Here is a 26,974-nt window from a genome sequence, read left to right on the forward strand (position 1 = left end):
GTCCTGATGTGTTGCCGTTTGCTGGTTCATGTGGATCTGGTTCGCAGCCACCAGTGAGCTGATGTCACCAGGTACCCACCCTGACCTCCATGTCAAGAATTCCTGACATCCAGCTTCTTGGGAACATTGCAATAGGTCACTGCATAATAATGAGTGAGTTGTAGCTTTAATATGGCACTTATCAAGCTATAACTTTCCCTTAGTTGGCAGCTCCCTGCTGCCTGGCAAGAAACCCACCTCACCACAAAACAAAAGCATAAGTGATGCAGCTACATGCTCCTGTTGTTGAAGCAGACCTTGGCAGGCTTCTGATCTGTTTCAGCTACACACTTCGCTGTAGCCCACATCACAGACCCCTTAGCATTTCATCCTTTGCCATTGCCCACATCGCGCAGACCCCTTAACATTTCATCCTTCGCCATCGTCCACATCACACAGACCCCTTAACATTTCATCCTTCGCCATAGTCCACATCGCACAGACCCCTTTACATTTCATCCTTCGCCATAGTCCACATCGCACAGACCCCTTAACATTTCATCCTTCACCATTGCCCACATCACACTGACCCCTTAACATTTCATCCTTCACCATAGTCCACATCACACAGGCCCCTTAACACTTCATCCTTCGCCATTGTCCACATCACATAGACCCCTTAACATTTCATCCTTCACCATTGCCCACATCACACAGACCCCTTAACATTTCATCCTTCGCCATTGTCCACATCACACAGACCCCTTAACATTTCATCCTTCACCATAGTCCACATCACACAGGCCCCTTAACATTTCATCCTTCGCCATTGTCCACATCACACAGACCCCTTAACATTTCATCCTTCACCATAGTCCACATCAGACAGACCCCTTAACATTTCATCCTTCGCCATTGTCCACAGCACGCAGGCCCCTTAACATTTCATCCTTCGCCATTGTCCACATCACACAGACCCCTTAACATTTCATCCTTCACCATAGTCCACATCACACAGGCCCCTTAACATTTCATCCTTCGCCATTGTCCACATCACACAGACCCCTTTACATTTCATCCTTCGCCATTGCCATCATCGCACAGACCCTTTAACATTTCATCCTTCACCATTGTCCACAGCGCACACAGCCCTTAACATTTCATCCTTCACCATAGTCCACATCGCACAGACCCCTTAACATTTCGTCCGTCGCCATTGTCCACAGCGCACAGACCCCTTAACATTTCATCCTTCGCCATCATCCACAGCGCACTGACCCCTTCACATTTCATCCTTCACCATAGTCCACATCGCTCAGACCCCTTAACATTTCATCCTTCGCCATTGCCCACATCACAAAGAACCCTTTACATTTCATCCTTCACCATTGTCCATAGCGCGCAGACCCCTTAACATTTCATCCTTCACCATTGTCCACATCACACAGACTCCTTAACATTTCATCTGAACTATTTATTATCTAGTCCAAGCTGCTCAGAGCAATGGCAATGAGACTTCTTGAAATGTTGTAGTCCTTGTAATGGTTCTCCCTTCCCATCAGCACTGTGGGTGTACCTAAAGCAAACAGATTGCAACCATTCAAGAAGGCAGCTTACCCCAATCATCTCGTGAATAATTATATCCAGAAACAAATGTTGCCAGAGACACTCACAGTACAATGCAAATCCTGGTGCTTCAGTCTGTCCAAAATATCCACCACTGTCTGAATCTGCAAAGCTCCTCAGCCAAACAATTGAATTCTGAACATCCAGAGTTCCTTTTCAAACAATGAATAACACCAAATGGCATAGTTTGGCAAGTTGTTGGAAAACCCAGCTTCTTACTGACATTGGGTTTTGTAGGTTGTAGACCTTTCTGGCCAGTTGGCTCTTTACCTCCAAGATTTCCTATTTTCTTTGCTGCCAAACAAAAAAAAATCTCTTCTGAAGAGAGACTGCTCCTTCTCCTCAAAAGAACTTAGTATTTCTCTTCGTGACCCACTTTCATTCATGTCTCTATTTGTTGATGATCATTCTGGGTTGAATTGCCTCTTCCTGCACAAAGGTGACTTTATGACAAAGATTTTAATATCAAAATCCTCTTTCAAGCAAGCCCAGTGCTCAATGTTGATGACAGCTGCATATTTGAAATTGTGGGTTTATAATAGCCATTCATTTTAGGTGGTATCAGGATCACAGTGATTTAATGTGTTTCCTCAATAGAAAGCTGGTTATGTTGTAATGACCAGTGGTACAGCCTGCCCATGGAAAACTACATACAATTTAGCAATGTTACAGTGTATGAATTTCATGACCATGTGTAATTTTGCAGCATAAATATAGATTGTTACCACTATCTTTCAGACTTGCTTTTAAAATGCCCAAAACATAACCAATTGTAAGTCAGTTTAATTATTGCTTTGACAAAGAATTATGGAGATTTAATTGTGTTAATTAGTCTTAGATTGTGGAATAGAAACAATCTTAGATTATCGTATAGTTGTGTTGTGCTATCTGAATGGTTTTGCCTGCAAATGCAGACTCATCATTTTTAATATCTTGAATTATTTATCAATCGTAATAAGAGGAAAACAGTAGACTTTGCCATCTTCAGAAAATAGCAGCAATTTAGGGAGTCTACAAAAGATCAGTTAAAACATAAAGTTAACAGATTGTGGTCACTAATACAATCTCAACACGAGATAGTACAGTTGAAGTTCTCCCACACTGCATGAAAATAAAACCTGGCAGTTACGTAGCATGACTACAGGATGTCCTAACACACTTTATAACTGATTAAATACTTTTGAAGTGTGATTACTGCTGTAATACAAGATCAAATTAATTGGAAATCATTGAACAAACAAGAACACCTACTTCCACGTTCTTCGCCTTGTTGTAAAAAGGCTTGAAAATGTTACTCTTTTTGAAAAAAAGGTGTTATTTTTTTTCTAATTGAAAGAACTAGGTTCACAATTGCTATTTGACAACTTCACTGGCCCAATAATGTAAAGCTGTATTTGTTGACAATCAAATTTCTTCCATTACAATCTCCACAAATTTCACTTTTTAAGTTTGCTGACGGCATTTTATTTTCTCCTTTAATTCTGTTTCCATTTCCCAATCTCAACATTTCAATCCCTAAAACTGAAATTAAAAGCAAAGGAAGTCAGTGGCATTTATTTCCTGATGTTCTATCTGTGTGAATATGTCAACGCGATATCCTGTTTGATCATTTCACTGTTATAAGGGACCTGCAGATGCCCTTGGTTAAGCAACAAATTCAAACTGGCACTAGAGAAGAGAAGATCCACGGCGCAGCAACTGTTAGATCTTTATGGGTTACATGCTACTCCAGAACTACATTGGTTGACTCTTAACTGCTCCATGAAATGGCCGAGAGAAGGAAACTCACTGCCACTCTATCAACAGCTGTACATATCAGCTTTGGGAATGGCATCTACATCCTGTGAATGAAGAAAAAATATGCCAAATAGTTTTGAAGTTTATAGCATGTCTAAAAGATGGAATTTATTGGAAAATATATGCCAATGAAGCTATTAAGTTGTTCAGTAGTTTACTTTTTAAATTCATGTTTAATAATTCACAATCTCAAGATTCACAGTTGGAGGAATGAACACTTATTAACAATATTATATTTGTTGATAAACCCATCTTCAGCTAAATTACTAAAACTTCAATAAACTACCACACTTAAGCACATCAATGAATATTCCCATTGCGTAGAGTATCACTAGAACAATTATATTGTAAAGTGCTGTTGGATTTTATTTGCTTCAGTGAAGATATTATCCTTGTGAGTAGGCACACAGATGTTGCTGAAAACTTGAACTACACCATAACCAGCACAAATTTAAACACATTTTAGGTGCAATTATGTAATTGTGCTCAAAGCAGAAAATCTTTCCAATCACAAAGGGGGTTTGGTCTGGTCCATGACACAAGGTTCAGGGACAAAGCTGAACATGTGGGAAGCTGATCACACCATCAATGACTGGTAATGAAAGCTGAGATACACAAGGGCCAACACTGAAAAGTGCAAACACCTTGGAAAGTTCCAGAATCAGAGGAAGATAAAGGGCAGAAGTGTCCAGATCAATGAATGATCTGTGAACAAGAATGGCAAATTTTAACATCAGGAAATTGCCGGGTCCATGCTATCTACATTCTGCTAGATTGTCACTTTAACTATCACTACCTATCTTAGTGAATTGTAATAAGCACAGTATTACTACATTAAATTGAAAGTTGGGTTTGCCCACAAAATCATGGAAAGTAGCTTCAGGCTTCACCGATGCAAATTTTTGCAAAAGTAAAAATAGGGAATAACATAAAACACAACACGCTGGAAATGCTCAGTTATCCAAATAGATGGCTATCGACTTGAAACTCAGATTTGTGCTTTATTTTCCCACTGATTCCAACATTTTCTGTTTTCATTTTACTTTTTACCTCTTCCAATGTGGATTGGCGAAGGCAGACATAGAATCACATTGCATGGTTACAGCACAGGAGGAGAGCACTGGTTCATGTATCCATGCTGGCTTTCAGAAACAAAAACTCAGCTAGTACCATTCGGACATGATAAGAGCATGAACAGGCATTTGGTCCCTTGATCTTCCTCCACTATTCAATAAGATCATGTCTTACCTTTACTCTCCTCCTTCCTACTTATCCCTGTCACCCTGCAAAAGCTTTCTCTTCAAGTCATGATCTGCATGTTAGATATAAGGCCACCAAGAGCTGATAATTAGCATCACCAAAGGCAGACAATATGGAACCCCATATGGTTTTGGGTAATATGGAAACTCTATATGGTTTTGGATAAAGCACAAGTCCAACTATGCAAATCTGAATAATTATATCAGGTACAGAATACGACTGTCACTTGCAAGGAGGCTCAAACATTCAGAGTTTTAGGAAGGGATGTCCGGTGCAGACAGCACAAGCCACCTGTAAAAGCAACCGCAGACATTGTATCTAAAAGGTTGATATAAATATCTTTTAAAGATCAGTGACAAGGAACATTAGCAGGTAACAAAGAAGCAGGAAATATCAAGTCAGCTAAGGCTCTGCTCATCTTCCCAATGGTATTAGCAAGCAAAAATGTGACAATGCAAAGCACACTAAATAAATTCATAAGCCAGAGAAAATGAATTAGAATTGGTCAGTTCAGTATTAAATATACAAACAGAGGAAAAGAAGAAATAAGAGGGAATAATGACTGGATCGAGAATGGGCAGGGGAAGAAAGAGTGAATGTGATATTTGACATTTTAAAGATCGCCAACAATGACTGATGACCTTAAAGAATGACACTTTTAATTGTTCACTTTCTGAACTAAAGAGGTTGATTAACAATCACAAACAGTTAGCACAGATTACTTATTCTGTCAAGGTTAATTAGTTGGATGGTGGGTTTGCAATTCCAAGTGATTCCAATAGCAGAGGTTGAAATGCACACTGGCTGAGGTTACCATCATGGACTGTCCTTCTCAGCCTGTCCCCTTGACTGAGATGTGGTGACTCTCAGGGTGAACAACTATGAATCGTCTCTCTTGTCAGGGAGCAGCCCTATGGTCTCTCCGCACTATGGTAACTTTACCTTCTGTCAATAATTAAACCGAGGTATCTGTAAGGAGTTTAAATGAACTATTAATATGCAAATACAGCAACTTCACAAAATAAGAAAATTTAAAGGTAAATGCCATTTTAGTATAGCAGACAACACAAATCAGCCATATTTTTCTGGCCTATGTGCAGAGCATTATCAGTGTGCTCCACTCACACACCATTCTTTTTAAATAAACATCTCTGGTATGACCTTTGACCATGTATCAGTCACATTTTATCTCAAGGTTTCTCTGATATAGAATCATGTAAAAAGAATCCTCCAATTTTGAAGTAACGCACAGTAAAAGATGCTGCATGTGATAGGTCAGTTTATTAGCATCATAAACTATAAACAACAGCACTTGAATACATGTGTTCCATGGGCAATTAAAGTACGGACAATAAATGTTAGCCCAGCCAATGATATCTATACACCATCAATGAATAAAAATAAATGTCCTTTGACGTGACATATTGTAAACTTGAGGGATTCACTTATCACTGGCATTGCTTCAAATTCTATGGTATGCTTGGCCTTGTCATAGAATTCCTACAGTATGGAAACTGGCCATTCTGCCCAACAAGTCCACACCATCGTTCCGAAGAGCATCCCACCCTGACCCATTTCCCTACCCCTGTATTTCCCATGTTTAACCCACATAACTTAAACACCCCTGAACATTACGGGCAATTTAGCATGGCCAATCCACCTAACCTGCACATCTTTGGACTGTGGGAGGAAACCAGAGCACCCAGAGGAAAACCAGGCAGACGTGGGGAGAACATGCAAACTCCGCACAGACAGTCGCCCGAGGGTGGAATCACACCCCGGTCCCTGGCGCTGTAACGTAGCAGCACTAACCACTGAGCCACCATTGGCGCACTCATCATGATTGGCCCATGTTCAAATCTAAGGGTAAAGGATAACATGTGCATTCAACACCCCATGAGTGCTATTCATATTGAACATTCTGTTCAACTCTGACCGAACACATCTTGCCACTGACACCTTTAAAGGCTTAGAGTAATAGAAACCATAGAGTGTGGAAAGAGATCATTCAGTCCATAAAGCCTGCACTGACTGTCTGAGAAGTATCCCATCATACTCCTGTTGCCTTACATTTCCCATGTCGAATCCGTCTAGCCTACACATCCCTGGGAACTATGGGCTATTTACCATATACAATCCACCTGACCTGCACATCTTTGGACTGTGGGAGGAAACCGGAGCACCCGAAGGAAACGCACGCAGACACGGGGCGAACTCCACACAGACTATTGGTGAGGGCGGAATCAAACACGAGCCCCTGGTGCTGTGATGAAGTGAGGATTAGCCACTTTGCCACCATGCCACCCTCTGCAAGAATATTACCCAGGGAGGCAGTAAAGGCAGCAGCCACCTAGAGGTCACCAGAAAGAAACTGTCTGGGACAGTGCTTTGAGCAACAATCCTACTTATTGGGCTGTGATGCACTGTGTCCCAGTGAAGCAACGAGGGAAATTTAAAGGTCTCCTGGCAGTGCACAAATTTCATGTAGAGTTTACTATCTGTTTCGAGGTAATGGGAAAAGATGGAAAGGAATGGATACCATACAGGGGTTGAGAGTTGGTGACTCAACTGGGGGGCAGTGGTAGGGGTGCGGGGCTCCAGCAGTCAAGTGACACCAAAGGAAATGTTCGCAGTATGGCAATGGACTGGCCAGAGGGAGGATATAGAAATTAGACCAGGGTGTCAAGTTTTGGCTGTATGCATTGAGTGTATAAAGCTAAAAGCATATAATAAGAAGATTAAACACAATGGGGAATGTAGCTGGCTGCTGAAAATATTCAGCATACACTCTGCAGTCTGGGAACTGTGTGTCCCAGGACCTGGGAGTCCTCAATCAACATTCAGTCAGAGGAAATACCAGGAAATGCAGTGGCAATTCAGCTTGTCCTACCTGAACCTCTCAGATTTGCATTCACCCTCACACTGATGTTAGAGTCGGAAGACATAGGCCACTGTATTTGCCTCAAGACAAAATCTGGAAGCCTGGTGTATCCATCACCCTTTTCACAGTAACGGGGAGCTAAGAACATTGGTATCTTTGACAGATGTTTTGGAAATAGCTCTACAGAGGCCAGGATCCTGTCACCAAGTCATCCTTTATTACATATGGGAAGTGCTTGACACTGATCCAGCTTTCTCAGAGCCAGCTTTCAAACTGAGAGAACCACCTATCTTCTTTTCTCTCCATCTTCGGTCTGCCTCCCCCTCTCTCCCTATTTATTCCAGAACCCTCACCCCATCCCCCTCTCTGATGAAGGGTCTAGGCCCAAAACGTCAGCTTTTGTGCTCCTGAGATGTTGCTTGGCCTGCTGTGTTCATCCAGCTTCACACTTTATTATCTTAGAACCTCTGACACTCCTGTTTATATCTGCCAGCCAGGGCTCCCTGACTGGACCGGGTTGACATCCCCATTCAGGGAACTCATATTCTATTAGGCACATTTGGTTGACCTCATTACAATTACTGTGGCTTTGTTTCAGAGCTTTTGACCATCAGAATGCAAGTTTCAAATGGTGCCAGCATCTGAATTTCAGCACTTCCAGAAGAATCAATAAATATTCAAAACATAACATTCAAAAACTGCTTGTCAAAAGGGAGTATTCAAGGGAGCCAGAGAGTGCAATTCGGAGAGATTTTTAAAAGGAGAAACATACTGCAATAGCCATACTGGCCAAATGGCAGCTATAAACTTGCGATGGGTTAGTTTGTGGATAACTTCTGTGACTTGCTTTCTGCATATTATAGTTACAACTGTTAGGCGAATGCAGTACTGTGCAAGAAAAAGCAATGTTAAGTTGTTTTTGAACAATTCAAACAATAAGTAATTCAGTCCGTACACATTTCTGGCTTCAGAAACCGATTTAATGACATTACTGGTTTATTGTGCAGCTTCCTCATTTGTGATTAGGAGAAATAATTTGCCCTACACGTCTAGACTTTTAGTAACAATTAAATATTCAAGTAAATCCACATTATTATGTGAACAGATGGTGGTTACCACAATAATTGAGGCATAATATTCAGATTTAAAAAGTGTGACATATATTATAAATGCAAGGCTGTTAAATTCCAATATAGATTCAGTATAATTAATACTACCTGCATTTTTAATGTCCAAAACATCCCAAGGCACTTCATAAAGTGGAAGAGTAGCAAGTGGAGTTTGGAAAAGTTGCCATGTTGAGAAGGTATTTTGCAAGATCATTAAAGATAGGAAATCTAGGGGAAGGCGGAGATGTTTAAAAAAAAATTCTGTAGCAGTTCTCCAGTTTGTATCCACTATTCTTGCTGAAATGGATATGATGCAGCCTATGCCAACTTATTATTTCAATGTTGCAGAAAATAATTTTTCATAAGATTCACAAGAAACCAGGCATTAGACTGTTCTCCGAGTTGGACCCATGACATAGTGCGCAGCTGGAAGAACACAGCAGGTCAAGCAGCATCTCAGGAGCACAAAAGCTGATATTTCGGGCCTAGACCCTTCATCAGAGAGGGGGATGGGGAGAGGGTTCTTCCCCACCCGCCTCTCTGATAAAGGGTCTAGGCCTGAAACGTCAGCTTTTGTACTCCTGAGATGATGCTTGGCCTGCTGTGTTCATCCAGCTTCACACTTTGTTATCTTGGATTCTCCAGCATCTGCAGTTCCCATTATCTCGGACCCATGACATGTTCTCCACTAAACATTTCTTTAATCTCAACAGGCTAAATTTTCACCTCATCTGCTCCACCATTCTCCATTTGCACAAATCGGAAACTCAGGTGGGTGGGCCGAAATGACCCTGATCCGCATGTAAGATAGAGGAGGCCATTCCCATTGTCAGAGATTGGGAGAGAGATCCTGTTTTCCTTCCCTGTAAGGCCATTAAAATATTTGAAAACCTCAGTGAGAACCTCCTGGCTCTTTTGAAATTTTGAAGAGGAACATAGGTTTCGGGAGTCCCCATTGAAGATCAGCTAAATGGAGCCAGGTACAAGTGAGAGTCAGTCATGGATGCCCTAAGACACTAGCCAGCAAGATAAGGGTCAGCTTGTCAAAGGAAGCCTTTATAGTCGATAAAGGTGTCCTTGGTACTGTGCAGATGTTGTCGGAGAGGGGCGCAGATATGACACACAATGCTCAGGCATAGAATGTGTTTGCCATTTCTCTGGCATGGCAGAGGCAGTAGAGTGAAGATGCAGTCTATCAAACACAACAGGAAGTCCCATAATAGAAAGGAAGATAGCAGTTAACACTGAGGGAATGACTTGTCAGACTTTGGGCACAGTGCCAATTAGAGACAACTCTTCCACAAGAATGATGGGACATTGGGCATCAGCAGGGTATGAGAGAGGAAGAATGGACAGCATAACAAATGGAAGCCATTCCTTCAACTCAGCTCCATCACTGTTAAATCTTAACAGGATGTGACTCATATGCAGTGACTGATGACACCGGGAGGCTCCAGGAATATGGATATCATGACTTTTTTGACCTCGTCGCTGAAGGCCTTCACAGGAATGATCATGATGCCCACAGCGGTCAAGGTTACTGTAGCCTAGAAATCCTCTGCTTCTGACTCCTTCCAAAACTAACTGTGAACCTTGATGGTATCTCACTAATGACTGTATATAAGTGCAGCTCACAAGTCAGTGATAACCTCTATGCCAGGGACAATAAAATAATTTTGCAACATCTGAGACTTTGCAGCAAAAGAGGGGTGTGAGCGTTGAAATGGTTGCTAGATTCCTAGATTCCTGCGAGTGGACGGCATGATTGATTTCACCCACATAGCCAAAGGTGGCCAACTACTGAAACCCATCCACAGAAATGACTTCTATATTCTCAACATCCAACTGATCAACAACCATAATAACAAAGCCTCTTCCTAGTCTAAACTTGTTTTCCAGGTGACTGCCAGGACTTCTTCATCCAAAGGCAGTCCATAATGCTGCAAATCTTCACTCCAAACTCCACAACACATAGCTATGAAGAAGGGTCTCAACCCAAAACATCTACTTTCCTGCTCCTCTGACGCTGCCTGGCCTTCTGTGTTCCTCTAGCTCCTCACTGTGTTGTCCCAGAACTCATAGCTATTCCTTCTTTTATGGAAACCCCATGTGGACGTGCAGAGGCAATCATAGAATCACTTCAGATTGGGATGAGGCCATTTGGCCCATCAAGTCCACACTGACCATCCCACCCAGACCAAAACCCGCTACCCCATCAATGTAAACGAGCATATCCCATGGCTAATCTACTTAACCTACACATCCTTGGACACTTTTAACATGGCTAATCCACCATACCTGCACGTCTTTGGACTGTGGGTGGAAACTGGAGAACCCGGAGAAAACCCACACAGACACGGGGAGAATGCGCAAACACCACATGGACAGTTGCCTAAGGGTGGAATTGAACCCGGGTGTCTGATGCTGAAGGCAGCAGTGCTAACCATTACGCCACTGTGTCACCCAGGAAAGTGCATAATGTGGGAAATATTAAGTTGCTCACTTTGGCAAATGGAATAAAAAAGTAGAACATTACTTAAACAGAGAACATACGCAGAAACCCAATGCCCAGCAGGATCCAGGAACTCTAGTACAGGATGTCCTAAAACATTTCACAACTGATAAAGTACTTTTGAAGTATGGTTACTGCTGTAATACAAGATCAAATTAATTGGAAATAATTGAACGAACAAGAACATCTACTTCTATGTTCTTAGCCTTGTTGTGAAAAAGCTTGGAAATGTTACTCCTTTTGAAAAGAGGTGTCACTTTTTTCTAATTGAAAGAACTTAGTTCACAATTACTATCGAACAACTTCACTGGCCCAATAATGTAAAGCTGTATTTGGTGAAAACCAAATGTCTCCATTACAAGTGCCACAAATTTCACCTTATAAGTTTGTTGATAGCATTTTATTTTCTCCTTTAATTCTGTTTCCATTTCCCAATCTCAACATTTCAATCCCTAAAACTGAAATTAAAAGCAAAGGAAATCAGTGGCATTTATTTCCTGATGTTCTATCTGTGTGAATATGTCAACGCGATATCCTGTTTGATCATTTCACTGTTATAAGGGACCTGCAGATGCCCTTGGTTAAGCAACAAATTCAAACTGGCACTAGAGAAGAGAAGATCCACGGCGCAGCAACTGTTAGATCTTTATGGGTTACATGCTACTCCAGAACTACATTGGTTGACTCTTAACTGCTCCATGAAATGGCCGAGAGAAGGAAACTCACTGCCACTCTATCAACAGCCGTACATATCAGCTTTGGGAATGGCATCTACATCCTGTGAATGAAGAAAAAATATGCCAAATAGTTTTGAAGTTTTTATCATGTCTAAAAATGGAATTTATTATAAAATATATGCCAATGAAACGAATAAGTGGTTCAACAAACTTCAATAAACTACCACACTTAAGCACATCAATGAATATGCCCATTGCGTAGAATATCACTAGAACAATTATATTGTAAAGTGCTGTTGGATTTTATTTGCTTCAGTGAAGATATTATCTTTGTGAGTAGGCACACAGATGTTGTTGAAAACTTGAACTACACCATAACCAGCACAAATTTAAACACATTTTAGGTGCAATTATGTAATTGTGCTCAAAGCAGAAAATCTTTCCAATCACAAAGGGGGTTTGGTCTGGTCCATGACACAAGGTTCAGGGACAAAGCTGAACATGTGGGAAGCTGATCACACCATCAATGACTGGTAATGAAAGCTGAGATACACAAGGGCCAACACTGAAAAGTGCAAACACCTTGGAAAGTTCCAGAATCAGAGGAAGATAAAGGGCAGAAGTGTCCAGATCAATGAATGATCTGTGAACAAGAATGGCAAATTTTAACATCAGGAAATTGCCGGGTCCATGCTATCTACATTCTGCTAGATTGTCACTTTAACTATCACTACCTATCTTAGTGAATTGTAATAAGCACAGTATTACTACATTACATTGAAAGTTGGGTTTGCCCACAAAATCATGGAAAATAGCTTCAGGTTTCACTGATGCAAACTTTTGCAAAAGTTGGGAACAGGAAGTAACAGAAAACACAAAATGTTGGAACCCAGGCCTCTGATTCCAAAGGCAGCATTGCTAACCACTCGGCCACTGTGGCACCCAGAAAGGTGCATAATGTGGGAAATGTTAAGTTGTTCACTTTGGCAAATGGAATAAAAAGGTAGAATATTACTTAAACAGGGGACATACACAGAAACCCAATGCCCAGCAGGACCCAGGGACTCTGGTATATTTTAGCAAGTGGTCCAGCAAGCATTTAAGGCAGCTCATGGAATGCTATCCTTTATGTGAGGATTGTGAAGTATTGGGTTATGAAGGGTAGGTGGGCATTCAGAACAAACAGATCTGCACTGATCTAATTGAATGGTAGAGAAGGTTTGAAGGGCGAAGTGGCTGGCTTCTGCTCTTCATCCCCAAGTGCGCATGTTCCTCCCCTGCTACTGAAAATCCCTTTCACATTCTTCCCCTCGCTGAATGTGGACTCATGCCCTCCCACTTGGTACCTCTTGAGACTTGCAGCCAAGGGCAGAAAGTATTGCCTGAAGGAGGTGAGCCGTGTATGTTTGACCTGGTGTGGAATCACAATTTCAGCCATCTGCTTAGTAGGAGAACAGTTGCGAGACAAGCAATGTAGTTGACTCTTAGCTGCAATCTGAAGATGCTCAGTTGTACTAAAGTGCTACAGAAAAGTGCAAAAGAAATAAAACTGGAAAAGCCATTTGGTATCAGAATCTGCAAAAGCACACCCTGCCCTTTTGACACTGAAAGATCTTCCAAATTAAAATTTGGGGCTTGTGTCACAGTTATGAGAACTTTCCCACAAACTAGCGTGACATTGTCACACTCACTATGTCATAACGTGCAAAGTCTCAGACTCCTCCAACATCAACACTGCTTGTGTTCAGTCCCACTGGCACACTAGAGGCAGAAGTGAGTTGTCCTGGAAGTTCTATACAGTGACTGTGGCCATCATGAAGTCCCCGGCCACAGGGCTAAAAAGGAGAAAGTAAACCTCCAGCCAATTCCCCCCTCTACCTTCCTCCAGCTGGTAAATCAGTCCTCTTCCATGTTGAACATACTGGGAAGGAGCACTGTGGGTATCCAAGGCGCCAAATGTATTCCCCATCAGCCATATAACCCTTATTAATCCACACTGTTCCCTTATCCAAAAACTGAAATCAAGTTATTTTAAGTGTTTTAGTGTTCCTTTACCAAATCCATACTGGATTTCCTTAATAATCCATACACTTACAAGTGACTGTAACATTCACTCCAGATTATTAGTTTGAAGTTTGCACAGGGGTCTTTCTAACTTATAACCTATTCAGCATCTCAGCTGCTTCCTTTTTAACCAAATTCTTCAGCATTATCTTCTTACTTGGTAATGGCAGGTGCAAAGTAATCATTTAGTACCTTTGTCATTCTCTGTCTGCTTCCATGAATAACCTTTTTTAAGTCCCTAAGTCACACCACTCCTCCTTGGAATAGTATTTCACTAAGATATGCGCCAATGAAAGAATTTCAAATTCCATTTTATGTTAATTGCCAATTTCTTCTCATTATTGCTCTTTTCACATTCTCTCTGAACTCTTTGCAACCTGGTTCTTATTTGCATTATCATCCTGATATTTGCAATTCACCACTTTTTTTTGGCTTCATCTTACTCTGTCTCTTTTTTAATCCAGAGAGCTCTGGGTTTGGTCACACAACCAATTCTCCTCATGAGTCTGCATCATGACTGTAACTGAACCATCTCCCTGTTGAAGCAACTCATTTGAAGAAACAAATGGTTTGGATGATGTTTATCAAGTAAAATTGCATCAGGTACAATGACAGTATCTGTTTACGATCATTAGCTGGTAAGCAGAACTTGATCACCTTCAGTGATTACCTTAATAATCATGAAAAATGATGCCAAGCATTAAAGGCCATATTACACAGGGGAAAACACAGTAATTGCTATCAGTATAAGGTTTGTAGGTTTGGATATTTAGTAACGATGTGATTGGAATTAGCTATCTTGTCTTCCTTGATGAATAGTCTTCTAAGAATCTAAAATCTTATTTGGTTGAGGTACCTGTGGAATGACAGGGCTGATGCTTCAATTGTGTACTCGTTGTGAAACAGTTAGAATCACAGATCGAAAATTGAAAACTTGGATTCTGATTTTTACACTGAGCAATATAATCGTGTTGGAAAATCAGGGTTTGTGGACTTGCTATTTCCAAATGAGTATTCACTCAATTGGGAGAAACGATTACAAATTGAGAGGTTAAATTGCACAAATGGGGAAAGAACTTCACAGTTGCTTGGAGATGAATTATAGTCAAGAGCTTTCTTCCAATGTGCAGAATTGTATGAACTGTTTGATCTCTATGTTCAGGTAACGTTAAATCCACATTTGATAACTGTGTTGCAACTACTTTAGTGTCACTCATCTTTTGTACATTTCATGGCTATTTTCTTTTCTGTATAATAGGCAAAAGGTGAACAAGTAGTTCAATCAAAAGCATAAGTAAATAGCACTATGGAGGGACGTTTTCTTTGTGCAGCATACAACAAATTGCTCTACATGCACAGGTTTATGACAGGTTTATTTCCTCATCTTGTGCACAAGGAACATGTTTCACTTATTCAAAACTTTTCCCATTTTCATTGACATTAAATGAGCTCAAACTAGGGAAAAATTGCAGGGGGTGGGGTAGGGGGAACGTGGGTTCAACACTCTGCAGTGTTTCAGGAAAGATATAAAGCCTTCTGCAAATAAGGTGACCAAACGCTTGGTTAGGCCCTGTCTCTCAAGCTGAACAATATAGCCACCAGGCCTACTACACTCACCATTCTACTGCCATCATTGAATATTTAAATCATATCACATTTAACGTGATCAGTGTATCCAATTAAATCTCAGTTTCTACAGTGTTCCAGCAAACCTAACACAGATAATAAATAATGCCACACTTGAGCTTGTAAGATAACAAAGTGTGGAGCTGGATGAACACAGCAGGCCAAGCAGCATCTCAGGAGCACAAAAGCTGACGTTTCGGGCCTAGACCCTTCATCCATCTGCAGTTTTCATTATCTCTGATCACACTAGACCTTGTAGACTGGTTTCTATTGATAGAGTAATAGAGTCATGGAGCCAGACCGTTTTGTAAACCAATCCACACCGACCATAATCCCAAACTAAACTAGTCCCACCTGCCTGTGCTTGGCACATATCCCTCCAAACATTTCTTATTCATGTACTTATCTAATTGTTGATTTTGAGTATAAAACTAAAAATGAATCAAAACAAAAATCTTATACTACTGAAATATAATGGCTGTAAAAAATCTAGAACTAAAACGAGAAGTAAGCCTGAATCTCAGCAGCAGTTGCAAGATTCACACTACTCTCGGTTCACCATTTTAGAATTTGTTTTTCTTTTCAACACTCCTCAAGATAGGTGTCATTTCTGCAAAAAGCAGTCATTGGCACATTCCTTTGTCTGAGGGAACACTTTCTCTCCCAAATTCCCTTTACTCAGGAACTCTTTCCTGTTAGCTCATGTAAGTGTCCCATTATATCATCTGCGGAACCTTTCATCAGATGAATGTCCATTGTAGCACATGGTAGCTCCATGGAAACAGGTAGTTTCTTTTTGGTAGGATCTTTTGGTTTTCAGTTTCTTTTTGACAATTTGCTGGAATTCTGAGCCCGCTCATTTTATCTTGACTGTATCCTGAATCTGCAGAGTTTGGTTTGGCTACATTGATGTCCGCAGTCACTACAAGTTCACTGTGTTGACTCGGGTTCATAAAATTAACAATATTTAGAAAACTACATTCATTGCTATAATGAGAGCTACCCTTTAAGTAAGAGATAGTAGGAGCTGCAGATGCTGGGGAATCTGAGATAACAAGGTGTAGAGCTGGATGAACACAGCAGGCCGAGCAGCATGAGAGGAGCAGGAAGGCTGAGGTTTCCGGCCTAGGCTCTTCTTCATAAAAATTATTTTCCTCTGATGCTGCTTGGCCTGCTGCGTTCATCCAGCTCTCCACCTTGTTATCACTGCTCTTTAAGTAAATCTCTTTTAAAAAGAGCCAACCTGAACGCTTGGCTTGATACAATAAACAGTAAAGAACTCTAATACCCTGATCAACTAGCTTTCTTTCCCTCAAGTTTCACAATTACAATCATTTAGGGCTGGATCCTACCAGAAATCTGCTATGTTTCACATTTCCTGGAGGATATCTCTCCATAAGACCTAGTGTCTTTCTCTTGTGTGCTCTTCTCATACATGTCACCTTACCTGCTGATTGCACCCTGATTGTCAGATTCTCCCACTGACCACAGAAAGCGCTAACGGCTCCTGCTGGCATCTGCCAGGATCACTGGCATCACCTTAGAAATGTAAGTAGTGCAGCCATCAAAGCCTTGGCAGTCTAAAGCTGCCCTGCGTTAGAAATTGCTGCAGACTCATTAGACAGAGGGAAACAGGCACCTTGCTTTGTTCATGGGGACCTGGATATCCTGCACGTGAAGGAGATGAATGGATGGAACAGGAGATGATCTATCTGTTTGCAGCTCATTCCTTTGCAGTTGCAGGGGAAGGTGCCGGGTGTGGTGGGGTTGGAGGGCAGTGTGGAGCGAACAAGGGAGTCACGGAGAGAGTGGTCTCTCCGGAAAGCAGACAGGGGTGGGGATGGAAAAATGTCTTGGGTGGTGGGGTCGGATTGTAAATGGCAGAAGTGTCGGAGGATGATGCGTTGTATCCCGAAGTTGGTAGGGTGGTGTGTGAGAACGAGGGGGATCCTCTTTGGGCGGTTGTGGCGGGGGCGGAACCCTGCAACCGCAGGAAATGCTACACTTGTCCCCACACCTCCTCCCTCACCCCTATCCCAGGCCCCAAGATGACATTCCACATTAAGCAGAGGTTCACCTGCACATCTGCCAATGTGGTATACTGCATCCACTGTACCCGGTGTGGCTTCCTCTACATTGGGGAAACCAAGCGGAGGCTTGGAGACCACTTTGCAGAACACCTCCGCTCAGTTCGCAACAAACAACTGCACCTCCCAGTCGCAAACCATTTCCACTCCCCCTCCCATTCTTTAGATGACATGTCCATCATGGGCCTCCTGCAGTGCCACAATGATGCCACCCGAAGGTTGCAGGAACAGCAACTCATATTCCGCCTGGGAACCCTGCAGCCTAATGGTATCAATGTGGACTTCACCAGTTTCAAAATCTCCCCTTCCCCAACTGCATCCCTAAACCAGCCCAGTTCGTACCCTCCCCCCACTGCACCACACAACCAGCCCAGCTCTTGCCCCCCACCCACTGCATCCCAAAACCAGTCCAACCTGTCTCTGCCTCCCTAACCGGTTCTTCCTCTCACCCATCCCTTCCTCCCACCCCAAGCCGCACCCCCATCTACCTACTAACCTCATCCCACCTCCTTGACCTGTCCGTCTTCCCTGGACTGACCTATCCCCTCCCTACCTCCCCACCTATACTCTCCTCTCCACCTATCTTCTTTACTCTCCATCTTCGGTCCGCCTCCCCTTCTCTCCCTATTTATTCCAGTTCCCTCTCCCCATCCCCCTCTCTGATGAAGGCTCTAGGCCCGAAACGTCAGCTTTTGTGCTCCTGAGATGCTGCTTGGCCTGCTGTGTTCATCCAGCCTCACATTTTATTATCTTGTTTTTGGTCTTGATGTCAGGAATTGCCTTACTGTCAATTTCACATGATTCTCCTAACTTTCTCATCACTGCTCATTATTCAATGGCTGGGAAGATTTTGTCCTTGGTTTCTTTTCCAAGACCAATTGCTTCCTTGTCCAAGATCCAAGGCCAGCAACATCCTTCCAGATTTTAATTAATGTCTGTAGACACCATTCAAATCACATCATTGGACTTCTTCATCCCAAATTCTTTAAGTTTCTGTCATCTGTTTATAAGCCTTTTATTCTTCAAGGCCACAAATACCATTTTCTCAAAAACTGCTGTGTTGCAATGCAGCAAAATATATCTATTGAAATAAATCAAATCTATGCTGATGGTTTTTGCAAGGCCAATGTTCCAAGAAATCAACTGAACCTCAGCAACCATAAGATCTGAACCTTAAACAGACAATACTTGTAGTCATTCAAACAAATCTACCACAACGTACTCTCCTGTAAGGAAAGTACAGGTACATTAAAATTCATTATCAAAAACTTACTTATACTAGGAACCTTCCTAGTCTGAGTCCTTGAAAAAAAAACATAATTGTCTGGCCTATGTGGTGAAGAACCTCAAAACATATACAAAGCTGTTTAGTAAATGCTGATACAGCGTAGTTTTATGTACCATTAAGACTCTAAATTCCAGTTTCACACAAATAAGCAGTCAGGTTACACAGAGATTCAGAAATGTTTTCTGCTGTGTGAGCACTCTGGGAACAAGATGGTGAAGGTTGGAAGAATTGGGTAGAGGTAGACAAAATATAGTCTCATGAGTTAGGATCTAAGAAGTTGGCATTCCGGTTAGGAATAGGAATGTAGTAGGTACCAAGTAGAGGTGAAGAACATCATTTGCTCAAAACACATTGATAGTATTTCTCTACCAAATTGATCAATTTCTACTCAATGGTTTTATTTTTAATTTCTATGTGTTCCTGAATTCTAATTTGTTGTTAATTTTATTTGAAGGATTGACAAATTGTTACACAACTGTAGTTTTCCATTTACATGACAAAGTGCACGCGGACATACCATTTTGGCACCGTGCAGGGAAACAGGAGTATGCATTAAATCATTACTCACATGACTGTTCGATTTTGATGGGAGAAATTATCATCACTGTATCCACTTTGATCAATGTGTTTACATACTTCAATCAAATAATAGTCTGTAGCTTTACTGGTTTCAAACACGACAAAAATGTGAAATTCTCATACACTAAATTAACAAAGTCACTGAATTACAGTACAATCACATTGCTTCAGCAGAAGAAATAGTCTTCCTTTTTACTAATAATGATATGTGATATTTTGCAGCAAAACCACCCATGAAATATAACTTTTGGAGTAGTCAAGTTAATTGCAGTTTACACATATTCACACTGCTCATCTTTCCCACTAGCAAGTTCGAAAGAAAATTCCAAAGCAGTTACACTTTTTTCTCTAAGTTCAAGCCAAGTTGAATATTCATCAATTCAGCAAGGTTACTTACATCATACTCATCTATAATCTTTCTCATTGAGAAGGACAAAAGTATCAATGTCTTGGGAAAACCACTACCTCTAGGTTTCCCATCATCCTGACTAAGATATATCAATGATTCACCACCATCAGTGGCTCAATATACTAGAGTGTCTGAACACCATTGTATGACAACAATCAGCACATGAACCACAGCGGACTTCCATAAGATGACCCATCAGCACCGAATTACAGCAACTGGGGATGAGCAATAAATGCCACTTTACTGTTGTGCATTGGAAGAAAAACGAAAAAGAATTAGCTTCCTATCTTTCCTCTGGGCTTCTGTTCATCATGCATAAATTAGAATTACAATCCACACATCTATAACAATACTGGGTAGAAATATACTGTGTGTACTCTAATGGTTCAAAAAGTAGCTCACAATTTTATACTCAAGGGCAACTAGAGTTAAGGAATAAATGCTGGCTTTGTTGGTAATGTCCAACTCCTAAGAGTGAATAGAAAAATAAAATGTCACACTCATGATTCAATATTTTGATTATTTTTGCATTATCTTCAATTCCACTGTGATTTGAATTCTAATTCCATTATTTCTTTTCGGCTTCATGATTGAATTTTTAAAATATTGTGTCTAACATCTTTGTCTCCAAATTACTATGGCTGCCATTGGCCTCAACATCCACTTTGAGCCTCATTTTAGCAGTTTCATATACACTACAAACGGCTCTTCCATTTATGTCCCTCGGATTTGTTCGGTCAATATTTCATTTTCTTAGGCCCATTTTAATTGCACAATTCATCCAGTTTGGAGACAGCTTATTTAACTAACGCTCATTTTTCTTCAGTGTATATTTATTCTGAATAGTCAACAGCATAGATTTTAAAGCGTTCCATGTTTCCTCAGCAAAACTTTGCTTGTTAATTTATTTTGGGTAATCCATTATTCATTTGATATGTTTCTTCTTTAGCTCACATACGTTGTCATGATACTAATTAGCGCTGATTTATTCATCTTATGGCCATTACTGTGAAAAGATTCCACCATTCTATGATGTGAACATTAGTAAAAACTACTAAGATTCTTCAGATTTTGCAAAAAAAATGGTAAAATAGCAACACAGTATAACTGTATAAAATAATAACAATACGCACAATAGTTGTCTATGTCCATAGATTTTTAAAATAATTTTCAGAACATGGCAATCGTTGGAACTGCTAAAATTTACTGCTTATCCTCAATTGCCCTTCAGATAGTGTTGGTGAGGAACCTCTTAAACCATTGTAGTTCATGTGCGACAGGCACACTCACCATGCTCAGGGATAATGGGAACTGCAGAGGCTGGAGAATCCAAGATAACATAGTGTGGAGCTGGATGAACACAGCAGGCCGAGCAGCATCTCGGGAGCACAAAAGCTGACGTTTCAGGCCTAGACCCTTCATCAGAGAGCCATGCTGTCAGGTATGGATGTCCTGGAATTTATCCAAGAATGAAGAAGAAACAGGTGAATTAGTTCCAGGTCAGGGGGATGTGTGATTTGAAGGAAAACTATAAGGTCATGCCTTTTCCTGTGTCCATTGGCCTTGTCACAGAGGACACACGTTTAGGAGCTATTGACAACATTTGGTAACTTGCCAGAGTGTCTCTTCTATATAGTACACTCTCCAATCTTAATGCACTGGTGAAGCTGAATGTTTAAAATGGTGGATTAGGTGCTGATTAAACTGACTATTTTATACTGGGTGCTGTCGAGCTTCAAGTGTTGTTAGAACTTCCTTCACTTAGCCAAATGAAGAGTATTCCATCAAACTCCTGACTTGATGGTGAACAGGCTTTGCGAAGTCAGCTGGTGAATAATCACTGATAAATTTCTAGCCTCTGACCTGCTCTTACAGTCACTATATTTATATCCAGTTCAGTTCTGACCAATGGTTTTTCACTCAGGATCTTCGTGTTGGAGCATGAGACCGATGTGACATAATTGAATCGGGGAGATGATGAGGTTGCTTCTGTTGGAGGTTATCATATCCTGGCACTTGTGTGGTATGATTATTAATTGACACTTATCAGCCCAAGCCTGGAAATTAGCCAGGTTTTAGAACATAGAACATAGAACAGTACAGCACAGAACAGGCCCTTCAGCCCACAATGTTGTGCCGACCATTGATCCTCATGTATGCACCCTCAAATTTCTGTGACCATATACATGTCCAGCAGTCTCTTAAATGACCCCAATGACCTTGCTTCCACAACTGCTGCTGGCAACGCATTCCATGCTCTCACAACTCTCTGCATAAAGAACCTGCCTCTGACATCCCCTCTATACTTTCCACCAACCAGCTTAAAACTATGACCCCTCGTGCTAGCCATTTCTGCCCTGGGAAATAGTCTCTGGCTATCAACTCTATCTATGCCTCTCATTATCTTGTATACCTCAATTAGGTCTCCTCTCCTCCTCCTTTTCTCCAATGAAAAGAGACCGAGCTCAGTCAACCTCTCTTCATAAGATAAGCCCTCCAGTCCAGGCAGCATCCTGGTAAACCTCCTCTGAACCCTCTCCAAAGCATCCACATCTTTCCTATAATAGGGCGACCAGAACTGGACGCAGTATTCCAAGTGTGGTCTAACCAAAGTTTTATAGAGCTGCAACAAGATCTCACGACTCTTAAACTCAATCCCCCTGTTAATGAAAGCCAAAACACCATATGCTTTCTTAACAACCCTGTCCACTTGGGTGGCCATTTTAAGGGACCTATGTATCTGCACACCAAGATCCCTCTGTTCCTCCACGCTGCCAAGAATCCTATCCTTAATCCTGTACTCAGCTTTCAAATTCGACCTTCCAAAATGCATCACCTCACATTTATCCAGGTTGAACTCCATCTGCCACCTCTCAGCCCATCTCTGCATCCTGTCAATGTCCCGCTGCAGCCTACAACAGCCCTCTACACTGTCAACGACACCTCCGACCTTTGTGTCGTCTGCAAACTTGCTGACCCATCTTTCAATCCCCTCATCCAAGTCATTAATAAAAATTACAAACAGTAAAGGCCCAAGGACAGAGCCCTGTGGAACCCCACTCACCACTGACTTCCAGGCAGAATATTTTCCTTCTACTACCACTCACTGTCTTCTGTTGGCCAGCCAATTCTGTATCCAAGCAGCTAAGTTCCCCTGTATCCCATTCCTCCTGACGTTCTGAATGAGCCTACCATGGGGAACCTTATCAAATGCCTTACTGAAGTCCATATACACCACATCCACAGCTCGACCCTCATCAACTTTTCTAGTCACATCCTCAAAAAACTCGATAAGGTTTGTAAGGCATGACCTACCCCTCACAAAGCCGTGTTGACTGTATTTGATCAAGCCATGCTCTTCCAGATGGTCATAAACCTTATCCCTCAGAATCCTTTCTAACACCTTGCAGACGACAGACTTGAGACTTACTGGTCTATAATTGCCGGGGATTTCCCTATTTCCTTTCTTGAAGAGAGGAATTACATTTGCCTCTCTCCAGTCCTCAGGTACGACTCCAGTGGAGAGCGAGGATGCAAAGATCTTCGCAAGTGGCGAAGCAATTGCATTTCTCACTTCCCAAAGCAGCCGAGGACAAATCTGGTCCGGGCCTGGCGACTTGTCAATCTTAATGTTTGACAAAATTTTCAGCACATCAGCTTCCTCTATCTCTATCCATTCCAGCATGCACACCTGCTCTTCAAAGGTTTCATTCACTACAAAGTTCGTTTCTTTCGTAAAGACAGAAGCAAAAAACTCATTTAGGGCTTCCCCTACCTCCTCAGGCTCCACACACAAATTCCCTATGCTATCTCTGATCGGCCCTACTCTTTCTTTGATCATTCTCTTATTCCTCACGTGAGTGTAAAATGCCTTTGTGTTTTCCAGGATTCCTTCTGCCAAGCCTTTCTCGTGCCCCCTCCTGGCTCTCCTCAGACCATTTTTGAGCTCCTTCCTTGCCTGCATGTAATCCTATCTAGCTGAACTTGACCCTAGCTTCCTCCACCTTATGTAAGCTACCTTCTTCCTTTTCACAAGAAGCTCCACCGCTCTCGTCATCCAAGGTTCCTTTATCTTACCCCTTCTTGCCTGTCTCAGAGGGACATATTTACTCATCACTCCCAACAACTGTTCCTTAAACAGTCTCCACATGTCTATAGTTCCCTTACCATGGAACAACTGCTCCCAGTCCATGCTTCCTAACTCATGTCTAATCGCATCATAGTTTCCTCTTCCCCAATTAAATATCCTCCCATTTTGCCTAATCCTCTCCTTCTCCATAGCTATGTAGAATGTGAGGCAGTTATGGTCACTATCACCAAAATGCTCTCCCACCACAAGATCTGATACCTGCCCCGGCTCGTTTCCGAGCACCAAGTCTGGAATGGCCTCTCCCCTCGTCGGCCTGTCAACGTACTGCGTTAGGAAACCCTCCTGAACACACCTTACAAAAACAGCTCCATTCAAATCCTCTGCTCGAAGGAGGTTCCAATCAATATTGGGAAAGTTAAAGTCACCCATTACAACAATCCTACTGCGTGCACACTTTTCCAAAATCTGCCGACCTATGCTTTCTTCCATCTCCCTGCTGCTATTGGGGGGCCTGTAGTAAACCCCTAACGAGGTGACTACTCCCTTGCTGTTCCTAATTCCCACCCATACTGACTCAGTAGGCAGATCTTCCTCGACAATGGAAGCTTCTGTAGCTGTGATACCCTCTCTGATTAGTAGTGCTACACCCCCTCCTCTTTTTCCCCCCTTCCTATTCTTTTTAAATGCTCTAAACCCTGGAACATCCAGCAACCATTCCTGCCCCTGAGAAACCCATGTCTCTGTTATGGCCACAACATCATAGCACCAGGTACTGATCCATGCTCTAAGTTCATCACTTTTATTCCTGATACTCCTTGCATTAAAGCAAACATGCATTATCTGAAGAAGCTGAATATTACATAACTAAATATCAGCAGCAAGCATCCCCACTTCTGGCCTTATAATGGGGGAAGGACCATTGGTGAAGCAGTTCAAGATGCTTGGTCTAAAAACATTAACCTTGAGGATCATCTACAGTGATCTCCCGGGACTGAGATGGTGAACTTTCAGTAACGACAACCTCCTCCTTTCTTTGGTTGCAGTATGACTCTAATCAGTAGAGAGTTTTCCCAGGACCCTCACTGATGTTAGTTTCCTTGGGTTCCTCCATTCCACACTAAGGCATATGTTACTTTAATGGTAAATTCAGTAATTCTCACCACAGCTCTAAATTTCAACTCTTTTTCCGATGTTTGGACGATGAGTGCAATTTTTAAGAAGATTTGTAGCTCAGTTTGAGGTTCTGGATGTGAGTTTGCTCGCTGAGCTGGAAGGTTAGTTTTCAGACGTTTCGTCACCATTCTAGGTAACATCATCAGTGAGCCTCTAATGAAGCGCTGGTGTTATGTCCTGCTTTCTATTTATCTGTTTAGGTTTCCTTGCAATGAATGCAATGACACCTGGAGAGAAATGCTGCAAAAGTGACCCAAACTGATCTCTGTGTAGCTAAGTGGTACTTTGTAGGGCTGTTAACACACAACTTCCATCATTATGCTGATGAAGAAGAGTAGAGTGAGTGTGGTATTTGGCCAATTGGATTTTTATATTTTTGTGGCCAGAATACACTTGGAAGATTTTAACTTTGTCAGGTAGGTGTCCATTTTATATGTGGAACAACTTGGCATGGGAAGGGGGGGGGGCAGATAATCCTGAAGTGCAACATTCAGCACTTGAGATGTTTATCGAAAAATATTTCAAAACACTTCATGATGCTCCAAGTGCTCTTACTTGCCCTAAAGTATCCATTTTGTTTAACATGCAATAAAAATACAAATCTTAGCCTAATCTGGTCTAATCTTTGCCCTAGCTTGGCATTGCTGTCTTTGAGATATAGGACCTTTGGTTTTCTTCCATTAGCATTGCTTGGTAATCTACTTTCCAAACTCTCTACGCGATAGCACAGTTCCACACTAGACTTGGTATCGATCCACTGTCATTTTGTCTCTGGGTTACTGCCACTGCCCAGTTTACCTCAGTACCCAATCTTCTGTGTTATCTCTTAGTGTTTCACTGGTCCTTCCTGCAACTTTCCTTCTTTTTATTGCAGGCTTCCACTGGCCCTCTTGCTGAACTCACTTACAGAGGGTTGATGTTACTCTGGTTTCTGATGCGTTGGCTCTCAGTTCTCTACATTTCCCAGATTATTCAATAACTTGACGCTAAATACAAATTCAATTCAAATAATTTGTCTCGATACCTTGTTTCAAAGATCTAGAAAGTTCATCATTTTCTTTAACCTTAGTCACACCACAAATTTAAATGTTGCTTCACACATAGTTTGACATCTTGGAATCCCATCTGTCAACACAAATTTCATGTCATTCATAGTGGTGATACTGTAGCAAGTCAGAGTGAGGTTCAACTTGGGAAGGTGCAACTTGGGAACTCTGCAGCCCAATGGTATCAATGTGGACTTCACAAGCTTCAAAATCTCCCCTCTCCCCACTGCATCCCAAAACCAGCCCAGCTTGTCCATGCCTCCCTAACCTGTTCTTCCTCTCACCTATCCCCTCCTCCCACCTCAAGCTGCACCCCCATTTCCTACCTACTAACCTCATCCTGCCCCCTTGACCTGTCTGTCCTCTCCAGACTGACCTACCCCCTCCCTACCTCCCCACTTATACTCTCCTCTCCACCTATCTTCTCCTCTATCCATCTTAAATCCATCTCCCCCTCTCTCCCTATTTATTTCAGATCTCTCTCCCCCTCCCCCTTTTCTGATGAAGGGTCTAGGCCCGAAACGTCAGCTTTTGCGCTCCTAAGATGCTGCTTGGCCTGTTGTGTTCATCCAGCTTCACACTTTATCTCGGGTTCTCCAGCATCTGCAGTTCCCATTATCTCTGGCTACAGGATGTGCATGGATTAGAACAAAATCAGAAACGATGTGTGGAGGAAGAAAAAGATGGCCATTCCTCCAAAATAAAATCATTATGTTGCTGGAACTTCAATAAGAAACCTGGAAAATATCCTTGCAACCAATTTCCTTAAAT

General features: G+C 41.9%; 1 protein-coding gene across 13 annotated transcripts in view; it reads right to left on the bottom strand.

The window, feature by feature from the left end:
• The window catches only part of LOC125451860 (cAMP-regulated phosphoprotein 21-like), a 405,355-nt gene that overhangs the window by 262,358 nt on the left and 116,023 nt on the right, over positions 1-26,974 (bottom strand). The gene's annotated exons all lie outside the window — the stretch shown is intronic.

This window comes from Stegostoma tigrinum, chromosome 5, assembly GCF_030684315.1.
Source record: "Stegostoma tigrinum isolate sSteTig4 chromosome 5, sSteTig4.hap1, whole genome shotgun sequence".
NCBI lineage: Eukaryota > Metazoa > Chordata > Chondrichthyes > Orectolobiformes > Stegostomatidae > Stegostoma > Stegostoma tigrinum.